Here is a 19,227-nt window from a genome sequence, read left to right as displayed (position 1 = left end):
AAAGAGTTGTGGTTGATGAGACGATATCGTGCAACCTTTCTTTTTGGAGATACAAAAAAGAATTGGCGATCCATCTGACCTGCACTTGGTGATGTGCCTTCCCAACTCTCGGAAGAACCTCAAAACCCTTTCTTCCTACAGGCAGCCAGACAAAGCCATGCTCCCTTTTAGCTTATCTGACATGTACTGTTGAAAATCAAACTTTTTGCTTCTAAGACCTTACTTGTGGCCAGGAAACGCTGACACTGGGCTACATCTCCTCATCTGAAGCAGTAAGGAGTAGCAGAGAAACCCATGCCATTTCTACTTTTGCTACTCTAGCAGTGTTTCCAAAATCAGAAATTTTAAAATATTGTAAGAGGCAACAAGAAAAGAGGTGAAAAGTGAAAAGCCCAGATATTACGCTCCATCACATTTGGCAGAAAAATAGATGAGTGAAAGATTTTTCCCCCTAGAAAATGCTTTGTATTAGATATTCTGATATTTTTAAAGCTTTTACAATTATTTTCCTGTAATTATCACCATGACACTTCTGTTGCTGCAAATATTTCATACTGATGAGATGTCTGCTTTATGATAGATATTAGAAAAAGCACTAGTTTAATTTTCTTCTCAATTTTATGCAAAATTTGAAAAGCATTTTTTTTTTCTGAGAGCTGGCACTTTCTAGAGACTAGCTAGGCCCCTCAGGCATTAGATTTAAGTCAAAGTGTGTACTTCATTTGTTTCTTCCCACAAAATAAGCCAATTGCTGCTGAAAGGACAAACAGTAAGGACAATATCTCTCTAAATCCTAAACAAGCCACAAGGCAGCTGGGTGCTAGCATTATGTATGATTTTATACCTTGTTCCATTACCAAGGTATAACCTACTGGCTTATATTTCATTGTTTACAACTGAGGCAACAGATAGAGAACCAGGCCCTCTACATTTTTTTTCCATCTGGCTGTCCTGGTGTTGGTTAGGATGGAGTTAGCTTTGTTCAGAGCAGCCCGTATGGTGCTGGCTTTTAGACTGGTGACCAAAACAGCCAAAAACAGCTACACCCCCATGCTGTAGCTATTGCTGAGCAGTGCTTGCACACCTCCAAGGTTTCCTCTGCCTCTCTGTCTGCCCCCCAGCACACAGGCTGCAAGTGGGCAAGAGGCTGGGAGGGGACACAGCCAGGACAGCTGACCCAGGCTGACCAAAGGGATGTCCCATACCACACAACACCATGTCCAGCTGCAAAACTGAGCATGGGGGGGTGTTTCCCAAAGTTGCCATTGCTCAGGGACGGCCAGGGCATTGGTCTGCTGGTGGTGAGTGCTTACTTTTGCATCAATATTTTTCTCTTCCTTTTTTCCCCTCCGCTTATTAAACTGCCCCTATCTCAACCCATGACTTTTCTTGCTTTTGCCCTTCCAATTCTCTCTTATCCTGCTGGAGGCAAATGAGCGAGGGACGGGGTGGGGGCTCATCTGCTGGCCAGGGCCGACCCTCTGCACCATGTTAACTAACAAATCCTAAATGGGCCCGCAAGTGATTGTAGCAGGAACAGCAATACAGTCACTCTGGAGGAGTTTTTATTTAGCATGCTATTCAAGGAGAAATAATGTGGCCCAAAGACTGGAAAATCTGGACATTGCAAGGAACATTAACTTCCTGCAGTTCTTCCCTATTTTGATAACAACACACATTTGTCAGCATGAGTTCACCAGCAGGTCAGGGTTTGTGTGACAACCAGGCTGCAATGCATTTAATCAAGGAATAGATAGTAGAAATCCTGCATATCCTTAAAGGCTTTCATACTTTATTTTGATCCTGTCTCTGCTGGCTCACAGAGCATAGCAGCTCCTTGCCTAGGCTCTGTGATGACAAACACAGAAAACCCAGCCCCTGGAGTCAATACAAATCCCAGTGTCGTGCCCACAGAGCTGTAAATATGTCCTTGATGCTGACACGAAGGGGGGCCGAGCAGCACACCTAAATACGCAGTTCAGTCTGACTCAGGGGAGTCCTTGAAATCCAGGAACAAGAAGGACTGCAGGGCAGGCAGGCTGCACGCTATCAGGGGAGTCATCGGAGATGGGGAACAAGTATCATTATCCAGCCATTTAGTAACTCCTACATTTGCTTAACATTGGTGAGCTTCTCAGAATAAGTGTTCTCAACAAAATTTTGAAGGGTGAGACCCAAGAGGAAGGTCCAAAGCACACCAGGGACTTGATTCTGGTGGGGCATCTGGTGATACTTACAGATATTAGTTTTGAGGAGGAGGCAGTATTTGTAAGGGTATTTCAGAGTGTTCAGAAATAGAAAATCCATTCCCCTATTGGCAAAGGATAGGCAGAGTTCTGGACATGCTGATCTACACTGGATGCTGGGTGTGCCTACTGTCCATGACCAACAGCATCTAAAAGTAATTCAGGATCGTCTCGGGAGTTTTAAGCAGGTGAACCAGAAAATTGCAGCGAGTTGCAAGCAATAGTACTCAGCAATGTTATACCTGGTCCAATTACATACACCAGATCAGACCAACGCACATGTGTGCCAGTATCCTATCTCAGACAGCGGAAAAAACTGGCATCTCAAAACAGAGGATGTTTATAAGGTAAGCATTAAGTGACGTTCATCTTCTAGTGACCTGAACCAAAGCATGTCTTGAATCAGAGCTGATGTCCTTGTGTTTCACAGTCCTTAATAGATTTTCTTTTTCACCATGAACCTATCCAATCACTTTACAAATCCATGTAACTTTTGAATATCTTCACTGCATGGCACAGTTCCACAGCTTATGCATGAAATATTATCTAAGTATCTACGGCTCGGTTTGAATTTGTCTCCTTGCTTCATGGGATGCACACAAGTTTTTCTATCAGAAGATGAACAGTTATTGTCTATTTGCTTTCCTCACGTCTCTCTTGATGTTGTAGACCTCTTTCATAATGCTCTTTGAACACCTCTTCCACACTGGAGAATCTGAGGCTGAATATCTGTTGAATGAAACACTCATTTCACATCTTTCAATCATCCTTGTTGCCTTTTTTTCGACTAACCTCCCTAATTCATCACTCTCCTTTTTGAGATGAGAGACTAAAATGAGAAAAACAATGTGGGGTAATGGTGCCCTGCATATTAATATTTGTGCACCATTTTTTTTTTCTCCTAAGGTCTACTCTTTGCTTTCTTAATTGCTACTGAGCACAGAGCTGGTGTATTTCACAGAATATTCAAAAACTGTTTCACAGGATATTATAGAATCTAGGAAGTTCCCAAACCTCTTCTGAGTGGCAGCAGCTCATTCAGAGCCAAGACTTCAGTTGGTAAAGTTAAGGTCTTTCCCTCTTTTAAAATGTGTTTTCCTTCTCAGTATGTATGAACTTAATTTATATTGGATTTCTACCCACTTTTATTACTCAATCACTCAGTATTATGAGAGCTCTTATATAGCTCTTCTCAGTTGTCTTGGATGGCTAAGGATCAGCCTTAAGAAGTAAAGGATAAGGCAATATGAGCCACTATAGTGGATCTTGTGCAGGGTCAAAAAGCAACTTGCAATAGGGAATATTGAACGGAAGGTTTACTTACCATAAACTTTGGGAAGAACAGCAAAATCTTTGTATTAGTGAACCACATGCTCTATTTTTTCCCCTAGTTGGAATAAAGTTTTTTTTTTGTTTTTTTTTTTTGTTTTTTTAATTCTAGAATACGGAGAACAGGTAAATAACATCAATACACCAATCATGCATTGATGCCTGGGAAGACATGTATATGTTATAATGCAGTTGCAACTTCTTTTAATTTCAGGCCACCTCTTGTGTCTATTTGTGCTAACGTCTAAAAGTGAATCCACAATCATTAAAATGTGTATTCAGTTAAAAGTAATGAATTAAAAAAAAAAGTTAAGAAAAGACTGTGTTCTGTACAGAAAAAGAAGTGAAAATGATGTCATGCTTATTATTTCACATCCTGATTTAAACCATTAAAAAAGCCTGGTTCAGAAAGCTGTTAATTATATTCTAAGATGCTCTGAAGTAAAATAATATAAGTCTATTTCTAAACGTGTTTCCATTCAAGGCAGCTGTCATAGAGATGTTGTCCAGAGATAAGGATACAAACATATTCTAGTTATACAGGGCCATTGGCCATTTCTGGAGCATAAAGGAAAACACTATTACAAGCAAAAAAGTTAAAGTTGAAAATGGTGATAAGAAAACATGACATTCACCTGGATTTTTTAAAATTTACACTCTCATCTATCATGTCATTTTTTTTCTAGAAATCAGCCAACAGAACTGCTAAGGCAGACTGGGTTGATAAAATCTAAAGTAGACTTTCTGCTGCCTAGTCTCCAAGTGTCAGTAGCAATACATTCAGTGTTATGAATGTCCTGAAGGTATGTCTCCTGCTCTGATGACTGTGATATCACTCATTTCTCAGGAATAGCAGTTGCCATTGAAAATTATGTTTTGAAACTGGTAAATCTCTGGAAAGCAAAGAAACAAAACATCAAATATGGGATTACTGCCAAACAGAGAGCAAAATTTAATCCTTATTTTCACTAACTGCATCTGATGGTACTAGGCTCATTATCACTAAATGCTTCTGATGGTACAAGGCTCATTACTGTTCAGTTTGTGAAGAATCCTGCTGTATTTATGCAGAAAATTAGAATGTGCTGAGAACTGTGGTAAAGGAAACCCCCCTGCTCTTCCAGCTCAAGAAGCTCAACTTTGAATCCGAGTAATTGTTCACCTAGGGAAAGGCAAAGTTTCCACATTCTAAGGTTCTTCATCTGTAAAATGGGTGTAATTTTGTTTTTCTGGGTGAATTAAAAACCATGAAGCAAAGCATTGTGGAAAAATGTTCCACATAGGTCCTTAATACACATTTAAAACAAATTTTGTTAATACTTATGCTCATAGACTCATCCTATGCTTGTGGTTCAATGGGATGAACTACCATTTCTATTTCCATTCAGCAGTGTTTACCCCTTGTTTTTAATTTCAGGGTGTTAGTGCATTATTTGGAGAGAAACACTGCTTTCCAGACTTTCAACACTGAAAGATTTTCATTTGGAAAGGAAAGCTGAAAATTGCTGAATGTAAAAGTGCCCATTTTACTCTAAATTAAGTAAATCGCTATGATTATTTTTTAATTTGTATTTGAAATCAAGCTCATAAATGCAAGGTTTCAGAAGCAAAACCAACACTATCATAGTATTTCTAAAGTTTCTAAAGGTAAACTTACTAACAATGTTTATATGAAAAGAGGTGTGTGACTTCCATTGCATTAGTTTGCTGAAAATGGCTTTAGTGCTAATCAAACTAGTCAAATATCATTAGTGTAATAAGGGCTTCAGGATATTCTCTACAAGCCTGCCTGAGCACTTAATACATTCCCAAAAAACTTTTCTGTGAAACTGTACTGCTTTCATTAAAGTTCATACACCAGCTGTCTGGCTTTCTTGTGTGTGCTTATGTTCCACCTTCGACGGTCATTTTAGAATAAACATATTTTTCCTAAAGGAATAGGAACAAGAGCATACTAAAACAAACAAACAAAAATTTTACATTGAGTAATCAATAGAAGCACTCAACAGTCGGAGGCTTTTAACTCCAAGCCAATGCTGATATCTAATATTTTTGCCCAGGGAGGTGGTGGAGTCACTGTCCCTGGGGGTGTTCAAGGAAAAGTTGGACATGGTGCTTAGGGACATGATTTAGTGGGTGATACTGGTCCAACTGTTGGACCAGATGATCTTGGAGGTCTTTTCCAACCTTAATGATTCTGTGAATATAGACCAGAAGGGACAAATGTGAAAATAACTTGTAGGCAAGTATCACTAACAGACATGAAAACTTATCAAAAACCCAAGTGGATAAACCTAAGACTAAACAAGAAGATATGATATTCTGGATGAAACACTGTAGGAAAAAAAATTCCCTTTTAGTGTTTGTTTGAATACTTGTCAGTCATTTACAAAAAAAAAAAAAAAAAGACTAGCTGTTTGAAAATACCATAAATGCTGAATGCAGAGGATGGTGAAAGCTCTATAAAAATAAGTGCAAATAAAGATTGACACTCAGTAAGTGGAAGAAAAGAGCTCACCCCCTGAAAAAATATTGGAGTTCATCTTCCAGAAGTCATAGCTGTGGAAATTCAAAGTAAAATGCTGCAGCTGGAAGCAACTGACTTAACCAGTCTGTTTTCAGACTCTCAAAACTGAAATTAAAATAGATTTGAAAGACTGTAAAGTCAACTGAAGTTATTGCAGTGGCTTACAGAAATGATGCACTTCTGTTTACTTTACTTCAGGTTCTCTCTTGAGTCTGCATGAAGCCTATTAGTAACACATGTATTTTATTCCTTCAGAGAAGACTGGGAGATGGTACGTGCCATAACAGCAAATCCCTTTTGCAATAGTTTCTTAGCATTGTTAAATATTAATCTTTTATGCCTTGGTTTTCTTTCTCTTTTTCTATACTTAAAAAAAAAAGGCAACAACAACTAAGAACAACAACTCCCCTCCCCCTCATCCCCCAATCTGAAATGATATATTAATGAAAGGTAACTAACTTTGTATGTTAACAATCACTCAGGCAGTGCCTTGTGAAGCTGTTGAGGGCTGAGTCCTGTTATAACAGGTGTTTAATACCCAGAAAGTCAGCTCTGGTAATATAATATTTTAACACCATGGTAACTGATCTGTTCGTGCAGTTGGTCAAATACAATGGGGATGACAAAAGGATAAACAGAAAGCCTCAAGTTTTCAAGAGCTCAGTAGCGCCTATGGTTCCTGTGCTCCTTTCTCTGTAGGCTGGAAAAATGAGGGGGCTCATCTCTCACTGCTAACTCCACTCCTAAAATCCATCTATAAGCAGAAGTGACAAACCTCACCCATATGTTCCTTAAAGCAGTTCATGGAGGTGAGCAATTTTTGTTTGTGCTAGGGGTTCTCCACGTCACAAAAGCCTAGGAACAAGATTTGTACTATTAGACCACGATTTATAAGATTATTTCATTATGCTTAAATGCTTGAAAAGTTAAACAACATTCTGGTAATTTCATTTGGAGGTGCATTTGGGGAATGAAGCATTTTAGCAAATGAAAGTCCGCCCGGCTTGTTACAAATGTGTTGTGTATTTGCAGTTTGTTATTAGAGGGTAACTGTCTGAGTCTAGCTTTGCCATCCACCGCAGTTTGCTTCAGTACCAGGCTGCACAGTCAAGAGCCTTCATCAAGTCAGGGCTCGGAATTGCTTTATGACCATTTGTAATGTTTATGATGCTGGCAACTGTCTGTAATGTAAACTCTGTGGTCATCAGGATAAAATAATGCTCTTATACTAATAGAATAAATCAAAACTACTATATAGAATTTATTATATATGTTATGATGCACTTGGTTTAGGATTATCTTAATGTACTCCACTGCAATATGGCTCTGTACATTTGCAGTAATATACTGCAATTTTATACAGTTACATAAAAGCTCTATTGAAATAATACTGCACAGCATTTTACGCAGTTCTTAAAATAGCAGACATAATGTAGCCCAAAAATCACAGGCTATTTAATAATGCATGAGATGTTAAAATTATGCTACTTTCTATTGTAAGTTTTCCTTTTTCAGTTGTTAGTGTCTCAGATGCTCTCTTCAACACTGTGCTACTTCACTCTCCTTCACTGATTGCAACGCAAAGAAGTAGCATTGTACAGCACACTACTGTTGTATTTTTTTTTCTATCAATCTACAAAACATTATAAGAAGCATCTAAAGAGTAGAGGAGCTCCTTTTGCCCCTGCTTCCTCATTTTCTTTGCTTCATTTGCACACATTCAGAAAAAGCTGGAGGAACCACTGTTTATATTGCTGAATGCTATTGCAGACCTTACTAAAATCAAGGGAGAGATTCATGGCTCTAGCTAATATTATGCATATTTTTATTTTCATTTGGACACCTTAAAAGTAAAAAGCTATGAAATCACAGACAATCTACCAGCCTAGGAGTCTGTTTTTCAGAAGTCAGCACTCATATAGCTTACCAGAAAGGAATACCCTTGCCCCTTCAACTCCTGAAGTAGGCAGTCATTGTTTTAAGTGTACAACACGTTTCTGCTGTGAGAGGACCCTAAAGGAGTACAATCCCGTTGCTTAGCAATATCAAGCAAACAAGATTAAAAAAAAAATAAAATCTCTTCATCCTATTTTCCTCTGTCCTGCAGTTGTTCCTTTTCTGAAATATCCACAAGCATTTGTGACTAAACCATACTAAGCTTACATCTAGCTTCACAGCCTATGTTTTTTAAAATACAGAATAGGCACTTCCATGAAATCCTTTAAAGGAGGTAGCAGCCATTACCGAATATTTTAAATTATTAGACTGCTGCTAACCAGAGCAATCCAAAATAATATCTGTGATAGAGAAAAAAGAAAAAAAAGGAAAAAAGGAAAAAAGCTGTGAGATTCAGATTCCTTTTCAGCTTCCTTAAAAAGCAGAGAACATAAATCTGTGCCAGAAGCAGAATTTCTTGTTCAAAGATCACAGAACCACAGCATGGCTGAGGTAGGAAGGGACCTCTGGAGGGCATCAGGTCCAACCCCCTGCTCAAGCAGGGCCACCCAGAGCAGGCTGCCCAGGACCACGTCCAGGCGGTTTTGAAGGCCTCCATGGAGGGAGACCCCACAGCCTCTCTGGACAGCTTGCAGCAGCATACATTTAGCTAATATTGTAGTAAAAGCAAATGACTGCAACCTCAGAATATAGCTTATTGCTCATTTCACTCCTTATCAAGTTAGTTGGGAAAACAAAACAAAAACCAAACAACAAAAAAAGAAATAAAGACACTGGCAACCTGACAAATAGTCACTTTAATTTCAAGATAGATTTTAGCTGTCAGTCAAATGAAAGTTGCTTACATAGGTAAAATAGCAGACCAAAAAGACAGTGAAGGATGTTCACTAGATTTTAAGCATTTTTCAAGGCTGAAAGTGTTTATTTGTCAGGTGGCTAGCTTGCATTTATAATCAAATTTTCAGGATCACTGTGCCTTGCAAACAAATGCCAAGTAAGATACATTCATCAGAAACTGCAACACCCAGCTATTGGAATGAATACGTTAAATTCCAGAATGTTTCATTTTTTCCACCATTTTAAAGCAAACAGTTCAAATTATACTATTACATATTCTATAGGAAACCTCTTCACAGGAAGATTAAAAGAGATACATAAATGTATGCATAAGAGTGAAGAGACTGCACAGATAACAGATGAATGGAACAGTTACAAATATGAGAATTTCTTTAGATGAGACAAATGATACATAGTAAAGGTACAGGGTCAAAAGAAATGAGTAATACCCAGGAGAACATACCGCAGACACAGAGGGCTATGTTACACAGGGAGAAAGTCTTTACTGTTAGAAAAATACCATTTTTTTTTCTCTTTTATATGCTAAATACAAACGTAAGCACTCTTATGAGCATAGCCCTTTTTGCAAAAATTTCAAACTTAGCTTTGTGATATACTATAAAGTACACTAGGTGGCAGCAAAAAATAAGCTAACAAAGCCATAACACTAAGGTATATATTGAGATTCAGTACGGAAGAACTCTGTGTTTTCAGCAGGGAATGAAGGTGAAAGGAATTAAATTCTGGTCTTCTTTTGCTTAGATATTTTCCATTAAGTAGTGCAGTGTCTAAGCAAGTTGTCCCTTGCACTATTTGTTATTCTGTCACAAAGCTGAGATATTTGTGATGGTCTTTCAAGGAGAATCAAATGCAGAGTCTCTACATGGCTCACTGCAAAGAAATTCAGTAACAATTCCCATGCTGCTAACAGCCACACAAATAATGATGTCGAGCTCTCTATGCTTTGGGTCAAATATTTTAGGTAAAATGACGTCATACTTAAATATAAGAAAATGCTGAAAATATATGCCAAAATAAGGCTCTGTTTTCAAAATTATTTGTACTGCTGCCTCCTCTTCAGTATATCTTAGTTTCTATAATTAGGTTTTCAAACTCCTGTCATGCAGCAGATTCCCAAAGAAGATTTATGGATTGACCAGTGTAGTCTGATTAAAAGCAAATCTCTTGCCTAAAAAGAAAGCTATGTGAAGCTCTACTTTGTAAACATTATCTAAAATGGCTGCCAGAATTTTAGCTATTAGTCCACTGACAGTGGATAATGACATTATATTTCAGAAAAACATTTGGAAGCTGTCATACAGTACCTACCATGTCTCCCTTTAAAAAATTAATTATGTACATCTAGCTGTTTGCATGCCTATACAGGAGACACAAAAAGTTAAAGCTAACTGAGAAAAGATTAATGCAATTCCTATCTCCTGAATGCCTTTGCTATTAAGATTTACTATTTCAGGCAAACTTGGAAAACTGGACCAGGACTAATTTCTGTTCAAAGAATGCACTGAAACTCGTCTCTGCTCTTATGTCACCCCACTGAAATAACGAGGGACTAATATACTTCTTATATATATACACATATATCTTCCTAGTTTCCCTGCCATCATCGTAGTATGGACAATGAACTGTTTTCAGTAGCTCATACTTTCCATCTTAATAACATGCTCTCCTGCATACTCGTCTCCCATAGGGATTCTTTTGTCTAGGACAGGAGAAATAGGAAAAAGTAAAACAGAGTAGAAGACATTGCTTGAAGATCACAAGAGCAACCTCTTCAATTTTAGCTGCTTTAATATATACCGCAACAGACATTAAATAATCTATTGAACAATTCAGGATCTGACATGATGGATCTTTGTTGCAAACTTTTATTATTTGTCACATTCATCATACATAAGAACACAACAGTTATGTCAAAATGTACTGTTTTTTTAGCCATCAGCTGAAAGCCCAAATAACATATAGACTATAAGTTTAAATTAAGGAGCCTGCTGAGTATGGTGGCAGAAGGTAACAACACTGCAAGAAATAAGTTTCAGTCTAAATATGTAAGTAAACTGATCTTAAATGACATCTTTAATATTAAGAAGCAACAAATTTGAAACTTTTATTATATGAATGAGGTTATCATTTCATATCCAAACCTATATTATCTTTTCTTTCCCCAAACTTTCTATACCTTTACGGGTGAATAGACAAAAAAGCTTCCTCTCCACTTCCCAAATTTTCCTAAGAGTTTCTTGGTGATGAAATTTTGTGAAAGACAAAGTAGCATTGTTTAATTTTCTCATTCTGGAAATCTACTTGTTCAATGAGGACTAAAAATAAATAAATAAATAAATAAATACAGAGAGTTCCATAGGAAGTATGGAACATTCCTTCCAGAGGAGAGATGAGAATTGGCTACTCTGCCAAGGCTGCCATGAGTTCACTCACTAAAGACAACAGATGATGGTAGGGAAATTCTTTGTGTACTTTTGCAAAATAATATTTTCTTCAACTGCTGCTAAAAGAAATAGAATACCAGCTATATATATTTAAAAAAAAAAAAAAGGTTTTACTTGAACCTTTGAGAAATAACTGTTCAAATACAATTAATACAAACTTCTACAAGCTTTGCTGTAGTTGAAAAAAATGTTCTCATAAAACAAATGGCATTTCTCAAAGGACCCATTAAAAAATTAATTAATATGTTTAATTTACCAAGAAAAAAAATAAAACTTACTTTTTAATCAGGGTAAGGATATAATTTTGGTGATATATTGTATTCCAACTGTATAATAAAGTGACTGAACACTTTGCTAATGTGTGAGGCTCATCTTGGCTTAAGTTATGGAACAACAAGCTACAGTTTCTTAAGCTAATAATTCAAACTGAACAGTACACTTAATAGATTTTTTTCTGTATCACTGATGTGCAGCCTTCTTCAAGACAGAAAGCAACAGTAGCTTAATAAGAACCAAATATCTGGGGAGGAAATCTTTGCTTTTTTGGGTGGGCAAGCAGAACTGTAAGAAGGCATGCTGTTTTCCAGCCAGTAAGTTACTCCTGTGTAAATCTGCTATACGTATTTTTGAAGTTTCAGAAAACCTTTTGTAATTGAAAACGAGTAAGACTCATGCCTACGGTCTCATCTAAAAGAAAACTGCTGTGCTCCTTAGCGTCAGACTAGGAAATTTAATCGGAGCTGATTTAAAGGGATGAGTGTCTCTTGTTGAAACAACAACAACGACTCTTCACCACCTGGGTTTTCTGCAGAGGTTTCCCATCTGAGCAGTGAACTAGCATCACACAGCTTAACTTCTAAGCTCTGACAGTTCCACTGCAAAATACAATAGGCCTACAGGGTATATGCACCTCTCATACTATTACATGGCTTTTCTTTCTGAAAGGCACTTATTTATTTGTTCCCCTGCTTCCCCTTTTGGGTCAGGTGGACCTTGTGTAGATCTTTCTTCACTGATGGAGCAATTGCAAACCACAAGGTCGAACCGGGTAAACACATTTATACATGCAGCTTTAAAATGCTGTGTCAAATTTTTGCCCATATTTCAGAAGCTTCCTTGGATGGTAAGTATATAAATCTGTATTGAGGAAAATTTATTTTCCTAATGTATAAAATAAATTGAAAGGAAGCTGTTAGGAATGATTTTATAATCATCCCTGAGGCAGAAACCATTTAGAGCAACTCTAGCAGCATGCAGGCTTCATACAAACTCAAGAAAGCATTAAGAACATTTATGATTGTTGCAGCAGAAGTCCAATTTACATTGAGCTAACACAAATGCATGACTTGGAATTACCAAGTGTGTAGATAAGTTGAGCAGGTCAGAACCGGATCATTGTCATACCTTTGGGTATGTCAGAAGTAATGTGTACTAATGTATTATTTAAAGGATTTTAATGAAAACTGAATCAGATGAAGTGAACTGTTTCTAATCTGATTTTCACTGTATCAGGCTAAGCCATACTCTGTGATAATAAGGCCCAAGAAATCTAAAGAAAAATAAATAAGCAGTGATCAGCAGAGTGTAAAAAACTGCAGTCTGCAGGGCCAGGAGTCAAGCACTAACTTTCTGTTATTAACTGATTCCCAACTTGCCAAAATACTTACTTGCACTCTCAAGATAAATTAGCCATTGATAAAAAATGCCAGTTTTCTCCATCAAGGAATGTCAAGAATTAAAATCTCAAGATAAGGTTTCTCAAGCAGAATATGCGTTATTAGTTTCTTCTGACCATCAACTAGTCCCTCGAAAACAGCACTTCTCATCAGTGATTAACAGAGTGCAAAGTAAAGTGCCCCAAGTCTCGGTTGTGCAAGTAATGATGTGAAATTGTTTCCACATCTTTTCTGGAAACATCTGGATGTTTCCACATCTAGATGTTTCAAGGAGATTAAAAAGGCTGTACTGTATAACTCGCTCCAAACCATCCACAGACTCCTTTCCTGCTTCTCTCCTCTACAACTCTGGAAGACTGTGAATTAGTAAGTTTGAAATTTTTGTAGTAGCCAATTGATTCAGAAAATTACATCAATAGTTCCACTAAAAATCCTTTTTTTCCATGGTTTGTTAGCACTTACATGGCCCTTTTAAGCAAGTTGCTATGAAGAAAAAATACTGTCTCCAGAATGCAATTACAGTTTGCAGGGATTGATAAACTGGCACTTATGTAATAAAACAGTTAAATTTGCAGTCTCAGACTAATCTTTGGCTCATTTCAGCCAACATAAAAGAATAATTTGACTTGACTTGACCTAGTAATTTCACAGACTGAACAACTTTTAATAATTTTACTTGAATCGACTACTTACCTTCACTGGTAATAAATATATATTGGTGGTTTATCTCACTGCAATTTTTCACTTATCACATTTAAATTTTGAAACCTTTTTTTATGAAAGGTGGTAAAGACAAGGTAAGAATGATAGGTATGGGTATTCTCCACTCTTACTGCTTTGTCTAGTTCTAAGAACTATATTGAGACTGTTCTTGTCTTTTTTTTTTTTTTTTTTTTCCCTAAGGGTTTCACTCTATATTTTGCTAATTAATCATAATTTGTCTCTAACCTTAGCTTCTTACCTATTATGCTGGCCTGTCATATTTCACCATCTTCTCCCATCCACCTTGGAGAGGTCGATTCGGACCTTCGTATCTTAGCACTACACTCTGGTAAATGTTGCAGCTCCTAACACTCAATTCCAATTATTTTTATGCAAATAGATATGACAACACCCCATGTCTATCCTACCTCTCACTAATAAGATTCTAAGTTTTTAAAGGACTTTTCCATCCCTTTCAACTGAACCATGCTTGAGAAACATTATTTCTGTAACATCGCCCTTCTTCCAGTGCTGCAGCTCAGCCATTCTAACAGCTTCCAAATAATTCCTCCTTGACATGTTTCTGCTATGTGATATGTCTTTCCCTCTGGGCTTCTTTAAGGAAAAATATTCTCCACAAGAAGCTCAGGAAGACATTTACCGCATAGCTGCAACATTCAAGAAATTACTATTCTTACCATATTGCTGCTTCTGCAGACAGGGCATGGCACTTCTTTCTACAAACTCAGACATGTGAGTTAAAACTTGAATGCCCAACTTCATTTTTATTTTATTAATTCGGTCTCTAGGTGACAAGCTTAACTTTGACCTTGTCCTGGGTATTTATAAATGCATACCTGATGCATTACCATGAATCCTTGATGACTGTGTAGAAAAGAAAAATCTTGACTTATGTTTCACAACAGTGGCAGCAATTATTTTGCCTTATACCTATTGTATCCATAGCTTCCAAGAATACTAAGTGAGAGTTCAGAACAGTGTTTCCAGGCTCTACACTTCCATTTGCATGCAGACATTCAACAGTTAACCGTCCAGACTCAGAAAATGATTTTCTGAAATGTGCCAATACATTTGTGTGCCTGGGGAGAGGCACTTTACATGTGTAGTTGAACCAAAAGCACCTGAAAACAAGTCAGAAATCCTGCGTGATCATTACCTTAATTTTTGATGATCAAGAAAGGGAACACACTAATAATGTAACTTCAGCACGTACTAACAAAATAAAATAATGAAAGAATTACTGAAACGTTAATTTATTTCAAAAATTATATCTATTTCAATAAGGTATAAATATTCATTGATGGTCAGAAATGTGGCAATAAATTCTTCCAGTTTATGAGAAGTTACAGAGAAGTGTTCAGCTATGGAGAAGTGTCATCTTCATAAAGTTTAAAAATGTAAATAAGTGCAAAAATACAAAATCCATGAAGGTAAATCGTATTACTTAATGAAACAGTAAGGCTTAGCAATGAAGACAAAGGAATGATTCTGCAATGTGGGAAGAAAATGTAATTGTAAGCCTTTCATCAGGTCACCAATTTGTCCAACTTTTAGCAGCAGCAATTCAGCATGATAATTCAGCACTTTAAAGGAAAATAAGAATAGGAATTTTTCAGAATATTTTAAAATATAAAAAAGACAGTGGAAGAAGGGACTTCATCATAATTATGCAAAAAATGTCCTCTCAAGTTACTTGCTGACCTCTGAAATCCAATGTTCTTCTCTCCTTTTTAGACGGAACACATTAATTTCAATTTAAGACCCAGAAAACCAAGAGTCAGTAACTGTCGAACATTGCCAGTAAGGCTTTGTCACTTCTTCAGCGCTAAATTAGAAATTTTCTTCAGTCAAATATGGAGCAAAGAAATGTTTCCTTTTGCTTATGGATTTGCCCTACACGTTTTCTTTTTAAATGTCCAAGGTAAAAGGGAGCTCTGTAACTTTTCCTAGATATTTAATCTGACACACTAATTTCTTGTTAATGTACTTACTACATTTCTTTGTAAAATATCACCGATTAACTATAAATGCATATGTAAAAATAAAAATAAAAATAATAATGAATAATAAAAACATTAATAGAGAGATTAAGTATTATATCTTTAAGTAGCCAAACCCTAGCTGAACCTAAATTAACCTTTACTGGTACTTAAATCTGAAACATAAAAAATAGCCAATCTTTTCAAATTCTTTTAAAAAATCCTGATAATAAACCTATTAAACTCACAAAAAAAAAAAAAAAAGATCCTGTGTTATTTGACATCCTTTCACCAAATCTTTCTAAGCTTTACTAATGAGACATGTATGTATGAAGTAGTATTTAAGTAGAACTCATAGAACTGTACGCCCTGAAAATTTAATTTACAGAGAAATACAAGTGTTTGTATTTAGTTTCCATACATGAACAAATAAATTGAATCTGAAACTGAATATTCTCTGGTTTTCAGACAAGAATTTTAACTATACTGGAATTCTGAATGTGACATCAAGGTCATGACATGTAGATTAAAAATGTGTTTAATTTCAAATCAGCTACTCTCCATACTATGTATTACGTGAAACAATACTACACCCATACCACACCCTTCTTCATGTTCTATGTGGAAAATGTTTAAAAATGGTTGTCAGAAAGGAGGAAATGCAACAAGGCAGACACAATCTCTTAGTACATAAAAAACCCTTCAGCTTTCATATACAATGCTAAATTGTCAGTATTTACTGAAGAAAGTGTCAAAGAATTAGATGTGTTGCATCATCATAAGGCTAAACCCTTGACTATACCATCTGCCTTGAGTGAGGAGAAGCAATGCTGTATCTTAGGAAAGATAAAGGTACTTTAATGAGTCCCATTGACTGCAAATATTACCAGTAAATAATTTTTGCTGCTATAGTGGCAGAAAGCACCAATTACCTTGGAAGAGTATAAAAGAACAGAATGTATTTTAAGAGATATGCTAGAGCTAGAGCAGAAATAATGGGCAATCAGCAGAGTGCACTGAAATTCCATTTTATCTGTTAGGAAGCATCTCAAGCTACACAGTCACAATGATCCACGTGACATCAAATCCATGGTTTCAACTGACTTACAAATATGCTGAAGTATTTCAGTTATTCAGGATATAAGGGTTTGAAGTTTGGGTTACATTCATTTATAATCCATGAGCTTAGAAAAAAATGTAGCAAAAATGCCCCAGCAAGATAGCAAAGGAAGATGAAGAGGTAAACTAGTGTTGTATATATAGGATTGTCTAAGCTCTGACTTTTACGTGTTTCATTAGGATTCAAACAGCCTAAGAGTCACAACCCATCAGTCGTCAGCACCATCCTCCACTGGAGGCAGCTCCACCATGGGACAATCAGAAGGACAGAATGCATAACTCTGGTTCAGTTGCACCTCTTCACAGCTCAGTAGCTTAATATAAATCCACCTGGCTGACACTAAAAAAGCCAAACCGCGTGATGAGACGCAGGCATACATATCTTCATCTGACTCTGAAGTGGAGCAGACAGCTTAAACAAGCACTGTCAGCATTATCTGTCAGAGCTCTCAACAGAGAACTGAAATTTTACAATGGACAAGGGCAAGTTTATGTGCTACTTTTTTGGACTCTCTGGGTTTATCTAACTTGAAAAACAGACAAGATGGTCTACCTTAAATATCTAAATAAGATTCATGCAAGTGTACTTGCCTAAAGTTGGGATTACAAATGTTTTTACACTAACCACTAAGATATTGATTCACTACATAATCCGAAAGGGTGGGAACCCTCTGTTTTAACCTGTGATCTGAAAACTGTGAACTGAAGTGATCTGAAAATTAGACATCTAGACCAAGCTAATTACCCATATATCCTCAGCAGTCAAATAGATAGAAAAGTACTTCCAGAGAAGGATTTATAAAGTATTAAGATGCATACACAAGGAAGGTGGCATGTTCTTCCAGAAGTGTCGGCAAGTCTGCACTGAGCATGGAGAGAGCAAACCCACAACTTAGATCAGATATCCTGCTTCTTGGGGGCTGTTATTTTTATGGTATATCTTACCTTAGTGGTTCATCTAAAGGTTTAAGGTAACAGTTGTTACCCGAAATTCAAGATTTGACATCATGCAGGGGCTAGTAATGCTTATTATCAAGAATATGATTTTAAACTTAAATTTTGAAATTTATTTTTATAACTAAAAAAATGCTAAAGTTTAAAATACAAGTTCTAGAAACTAAGTAAAACACCTAAGAAAGTGTGATGATCCACAGTGAAAATCTTCCAGCTTCAGGAGAAGAAAGATAAAAGAGTGCTGCAGTCACTAACATTGCATGTTTCCCACAAAGGTCTGCAGACATGCAATTATTGAGAAATAACTGCAGAAAACTGATGATTCCACCTGACTATCTGGAACAATGGATTCTTGGACTGCATCTGTCAAACTCAAAAATAATAAATAATGGAGCAAAAAATGTAGTGGTTATATCCTACTTGCATATAAATAAAGAGAAAAAGTGGGTAAGCAAAGATACTCCAATCATTGAGCGATATCAGCAAAAAGAGGATAGACAGCATGGGGAAAATATAATTATTAACAAGAACAATAATCGAGAAATTTAGTTAGTAAAATGATTGCATTTGAGCTAGGAGAGTGAATACTGAGAAAAATAATGGCCCCTAGATATTTCAATATTAAAACATGAAGAATTTGAGCATTACAGAGGAAAAAAACAAACAGAATAAGCAGACCATAAAATTTGATATAACAGAAATAATAGGAACATGGTACAAAGCAAATACAGCTTCAGGAAAAAAACAAGGGTTGGGGGTAGCATTGTGCAGAGATGTTACGATAGAATCTAATTCTCTCAAGAAAAAAGAAAAAGCCCTGATGCTCCAATAATGTAAAACAAACATAATATACCTGGACCTCAGCAGATAATTTACTTGAAGTTATATTCAAAATTATTGAACAGTACAGTAATATTGGGAGGTGCCTACCTGGTCTGCCTTCAGCAAAACGCCCTCAAAACCAGCAGGTGATAACATAGGAATGTGAGCGTGTGATGGGACACCCAAATCGATGCGAGTGCTTGTCCCAAGCTGATAATGCTAACGAGGAACTCCACGGCAGCCCCCTACCAGACCAAGCAATAACCAGGGACTTATGAAGAGACTTTTGAAACCAAGGAGCCTGGAGAAGTGCAAGAGGAGCTGGGAGAAGCCCTGCAGCAGGGCTGGCACTGCCGTAGCAGGGTGCAGGCAGCGGCAGGGGTGCACGCAGAGCTGGAGCACCTACACCTCCGCAGGTGGGCACCTGCACTTCTAGAAGGGTGCACCAGTGTTTGCAGCCCAGGCTGCCCATCAAGGGCTGGGTGCCCACGCTATGAAGCTGTGTGCAGATCGGTTACAGAAAATCGCTTGGAAATTCATTGACTTTTATTAACGTTCTGCAGTGAGTAGTACTGTGGGTTTTCCGTCGCATTG

General features: G+C 37.0%; 1 protein-coding gene across 3 annotated transcripts in view; it reads right to left on the bottom strand.

The window, feature by feature from the left end:
- Window positions 1-19,227, bottom strand: part of EYS (eyes shut homolog) — a 953,299-nt gene that overhangs the window by 71,187 nt on the left and 862,885 nt on the right. The window lies entirely within an intron of this gene.

The sequence above is a fragment of the Anser cygnoides genome, chromosome 3, assembly GCF_040182565.1.
Source record: "Anser cygnoides isolate HZ-2024a breed goose chromosome 3, Taihu_goose_T2T_genome, whole genome shotgun sequence".
Classification (NCBI taxonomy): domain Eukaryota; kingdom Metazoa; phylum Chordata; class Aves; order Anseriformes; family Anatidae; genus Anser; species Anser cygnoides.
This window is presented reverse-complemented; position numbering and strand designations above follow the sequence as displayed.